The following is a 5,375-nucleotide window of genomic DNA, read 5'->3' as shown; positions in this document are numbered from 1 at the left end:
AGGGTCCAACATGGACAGGTCGTGGGGCTCCTTAGGGACTTGCAAGGCGTTAATCTTCATCTTAAGGACTTAATCGCAATTTAAGCCCTTAGTTACCCTAATACTTGTACTTAGTATAAATACCCCATTGTACTAGGGGATTAGACACCAATTTCTAATCAAGTTTTATTAGTATTAATCAAGTGGTAATTACACAATTCAATCTTAATCCAATCTTAATCTTTCCTTAATCATTCAAGTGTTCTTAGATTTAGTTGGGTAATTTGAAGACTATTTGGGATTATTGGAGAATTGACAACTCTTCATCATTCATCAAGTTTTCTTCTATTATTCTTTGCTTATTATTTGGATCATCCTAAATTGGTACAATCCCTTTTATCCTTTGCTTAATTATTGTTTATTGCTTTACTCATTCACCATGTTTAACTTTGTTAATATGATTGACACCCTTATTAGCATATTTTCCATGATCATGAGTGAGTAGTCTCCTAGCTAGAGTTAATGGGGGATTAAGGGAATTAATCATGGGGTAGATCTTTACTTAATAAATTCATATGATTGCTTGCTTGTTGTAGTTTCAACTTATGCACATGTTATGCTTGATGAAATGCTTGATTGACAACTTAGCATGAATCTCTTATCCATTCAACAAGACTTGTATGATATAAACCAACTCAAGGCTTGTTAGACCATGCATATAGTTGAATAGGAAGAAATTAAGTTGACTTGTAGCTATTGTAAAGTCTTGAACGACTCGGCTCCGAGACCCAAACCTTCCTAGGAATTGTAAGATATAAACTAACTCGATTCCACTACAACAATAATTTGCTTGCATCTATGAAACTTGTTTATGAGATCTCACCATGATTCCCTTATGAACCCATGACACCCTAGTGCCCTTAATCAATTGTTTACAAACCCTATTTACTTGCATTGCTTTACTTTCATTTGTTTACTTTTCATTGTTAAGTAGTTTAGATTGCAAACCTCAAACTCAACCCAAATTGTGACACCCTTAGACATAGCTTTTTACAACCGATAAATCAATACAATACCCATCCCTTGGGATCCGACGTTTACTTGCCACTCTACTAAGAGTAGTTAGTTGAGATTATCAATATTGTTTTGATTGGTAAGCTTAGACGACAAAGTTTAAACCGAATAAAAAATGGCGTAATTGCCGGGGACGGTGTTCAATTGAATTGTTATCATTTGTTGTTTTTAGTTGTGTCTTTCTTAACCTTGGGGAAGTCGAACTTCTCAAGGTAGTTTTACTTGTTTTCTAGTTGTTTGATTTTTGCATGTCTAAAAGATCACAAGGCGGTCTTTTGCCTGTTGATCCTGAGATTGAAAGAACCTTGACCAATATTAGAAGAACCGTTACAGGGACTTCAACAATTGTGGGTATTGGAGAACTTGTGGACATTGGTATTGTCCAATTGGATAGTGTTGAGTTTACCAACCCTTTCGCAAGACAAGGAGAGAAAAACCCAATTCTAAACCAACCATAAAATCAACCTACAATGCCTAAATTCTCATCTCATTCCGTACCAACCTAGGAGAACCTACCAAATTGTACTCCAACACCACCCCACTTGACCGGTAATTTCATTGCCAAATCTGCATTCATACAATTAGTTGAGAGAAGTCAATTTGGAGGGATGCCTAGTGAAGCTCCTCATCTACACATGGAGACTTTTTGTGACTATTGTGATGCAATTTCCCAAACGGGGGTAACTAAAGACCAAATTCGATGGGTATTGTTTCCTTTTTCCTTGATCGGAGCCGCAAAGCAATGGTTAAAAAGCCTAGATAAGGCTACTCTTAGAATTGATTCATGGAAGAAGTTAGCACTTGCCTTTTACAAGAAGTTCTATCCTCCGGAGAAGACAAACATGTTAAGAGACCAAATCACCGGGTTCAAGCAAAGAGATGAAGAGTCTCTATATGAGGCTTGGGAGTGATTCAAAGACATATGTCACCCTTGTCCTCATCATGGACTAAGTGAATGGTTTCTTGTTCAATAGTTTTGGAATGGGTTGTATGAAGATTCAAGGAATGTGCTCAACATGGGTTCTAATGGAAGATTCACCGAAGTTGATGACAACCAAACTTGGGCAAAGATAGAGGAGATGGCGGTTCACAACTCTCAACATAGTAGGCCAAGAAAAGCTACTAGGGGAGGGAGACATGAAGTTGACTCCGTCACACAATTGAGTGCTGGTTTGGGTGCCCAAATAAGCTCCCATATTGACACAATGAACTTGAAATTTGAGAAAGCCATAGCCAAGATGAGTGAAGCTTCTCAATCATCCAAGCAACATGTCAATTCCATGGTGGCAACATCCTCTATTCCAAATGGAGTGTGTGAGAATTGTGGAACTTTGGGACATGATCAACAAGAGTGTAGGGGAACAAGTGAGCAAGTGAATGCTTTCAAAGCATACATTAATGGCACCCCTTACTCCAACAATTACATTGAAAACACCAAATTTTACCCAAACTTCTCATACAAAAGCCAAAATGTTCAAAATCCTCAACCCACATACACCCCACCTCCAATGAGAAATCCTACTCAAAGACCATACTTCAACCGAAACCAACCCTCTTACAATCAATCCAATGACCAAGCTTTTGATGTTAAAAAAGCGGTCCTCCAAATGCAAAGGAGACAACAATATTTCTTTGCTCAAATGCAAAGAGATAGCCAAGCTAAAGACACTACTATCAACAATACCCTTGCTCACATCAAGATGGTGGAAACACAATTGTCCCAATTGGCCTCCTCAAGTTTCCAAAGATAAAAAGGACAATTACCTCCTCAAGGTAATCCTCCTACATGACATGAGACCATCAATGCCATTCACTTGAGGAGTGGTACAAGATATGAGGGACCTAAGATGCCAATTGAAGAGGATGTTATTGAGGAAAGTGTCAAGCAAAGTGATGTGATGGAACCATTGAGAAGAAATCCAGAGGTAGTAGAACCAACTACCAATGACTCATCAAAGAAGAAAAATGAAGAGAAGGCCAAAGAAGTTGAGAAAGAGCCTATTGTGATTAGACTTCCGTTCCAAAGTCGCCAAGCCAAGCCCAAGCTTGATGAGAAACTTGGAAAGTTCATGGAGATTGTGAAGAACCTAGAGGTTTCTATACCATTCACGGAGTTGATCAACCATGTTCCAGCCTATGCAAAATATATGAAAGATATCGTTACCAATAAGAAGTCCATAAGGAAGTTGGAAACCATTGCCTTCACGAAGATAAGTAGTGCAATTCTTCAAGAGAATTCCCCACCTAAGCTCAAGGATCCGGGAAGTTTCTCCATTCCATGTACCATTGGTGACACCACAGTCAATAAGGCACTATGTAATCTAGGTGCAAGTGTGATTGTCATGCCATATTCGGTATGTGAAAGGCTAGGAGTGGGTGTAACAACCCCACATACCAAGGTGCCTTACCAGGAACACCCTAGCATGAGAGGTTGTTACCATCTTGGTTTCCCGAGGTTAGTATATCAAAAGTTATCATTCCAAAACATTTATTTAAGTATATAGTAAAAGTTAACGATTACAAGTTCCAAAACAAAATCCAAAACAAATGTTCACTAGTACTCTAACAGCTGAAGCTGAAATAGTAAATCTCGTAACAACGAAAGCTAGACTCGAAGTGATGGCTCCCCATCTCGTCCCCATAGCTAAATACCATCATCACCTTTCACAATCTGCTGACCATCCCCGAATGGATCACCACAGATTTTACAAACAACAACGAGGTCAGTTCACTGCATAATCAAAATAAGACAAAGTACGATAAAGATAAACAGCTGTTCCACAATCCACCTCCAACTCCCAATCACATCTCATAACTGACTACACACTAAAGTGTGTAGCCCTTCCAGTGAGAGACCGTAGCCTTGCCCACCTAATCCCTCGCTCATAAACGAGCGATAACCCTATTCATTATTGTGCACATCCCTTCCTATGGCGGATTCCACAAAGGGCGAATCAAGGGTGTGAAGCCACTCCCGCAAGTGACTCCACTCAGGAGAGGTCGCACCTCGCGAACATTATCAACCATCTCAACTCCAACACCCAAACTCTAATACACCAACTACAATCAATCACAATATCAATCAAATCAACTAATCACAACAATGCATTAAATCAATTATACAGTATACTGAGTAGGGAAACCCTACTTTAGCACAATCTGACACGAGACAATCAAGCAAGCTAAAACGGCTCCTCTATGAAATCTCTACCTAACAATAACCATACAATTCCAATTACAATCATGCCAAAATCCCCTTCCCCCAAAATCACAAACTAGGGCAAACCCTAAAAGACAAATTGACATAACACATAGAACTAGAGGCTTACTGACACAATCGACGCGAAGGAAGGATGAACAAGACTCACGAAATATCCTCGAACTTGAGGAAGATTTGAGATGATTAGAGTTACGTTGAAAGTTTAGGTTTTGGTAAAAGTGATTAAGAAACTGTAAATCTCGTTTATATAACTCTAATCCTCTCTAAATGAAACCGCGGAAATAAACACCGTCAGACCGGATACTCGGTCGAGTATAGAGTATACTCGGCCGAGTATCCCCTACTCAGTCGAGTATTCCCATACTCGGCCGAGTATTCTTGGAGAGTAGCCTGACCAGAAATACACGACGCACTACTCGGTCGAGTAAGCCATATTCGGCTGAGTAACAGACTTAGAAAACCGTAGTATCACAGTCTTCCCTCCTTAAAAAGAACTTCGTCCCCGAAGTTCACGCTATACACAAAACAAAACCAACAACTACAACACAACAACTACTCCAAGCACCAAACAACTACCGATGTAACAGACAAAACATCCAACTCAAACAGTAAAGATGACAAAACATAGCTGAGCTAACTGAAACTAACCCAAAATAAGCATGCGACCATCTCCTACCCCCCTTAAAAGACAGCGGTTACGTCCCCGTAACCAAACATACCTGATAAAAAAGGTGAGGAAAACACTCTCTCATCGACTCCTCTGGTTCCCATGTGGCCTCTTTCACATTGTGATTAGACCAAAGTACCTTTAGTAAGACGGTCTCACCGTTCCTTGTCTTGCGCACTTTTCGGTCTAAAATCTCCCTAAGAACCTCTGCATAAGTTAGAGACTCATCAAGCTCTATGTTCTCAACCTCAAGCATATGTGATGGATCACTCACATACTTTCGGAGCTGCGAAACATGAAACACGTTGTGGACTCGATCCAACGTTAGTGGTAAAGCTAGTCGGTAGGCTACTTCTCCTACACGATCTAAGATCTCATACGGGCCGATAAACTTATGACTCAACTTCCCTTTCTTGCCAAACGTCTTCACTCCTC

General features: G+C 40.0%; 1 non-coding gene across 1 annotated transcript; it reads right to left on the bottom strand.

Annotated features, from left to right (window-relative positions):
- Window positions 1–1,895: 1,895 nt before the first annotated feature.
- Window positions 1,896–2,002, bottom strand: LOC141624885 (small nucleolar RNA R71). Its single transcript, XR_012534689.1, has one exon. It is a non-coding gene; the product is annotated as a small nucleolar RNA R71 (small nucleolar RNA).
- Between the last annotated feature and the right edge of the window lie 3,373 nt (window positions 2,003–5,375).

This window comes from Silene latifolia, chromosome X, assembly GCF_048544455.1.
Source record: "Silene latifolia isolate original U9 population chromosome X, ASM4854445v1, whole genome shotgun sequence".
Classification (NCBI taxonomy): Eukaryota; Viridiplantae; Streptophyta; class Magnoliopsida; order Caryophyllales; family Caryophyllaceae; genus Silene; species Silene latifolia.
Note: the sequence above shows the minus strand (reverse complement) of the source record. Positions and strands in the feature narration are given on the sequence as shown.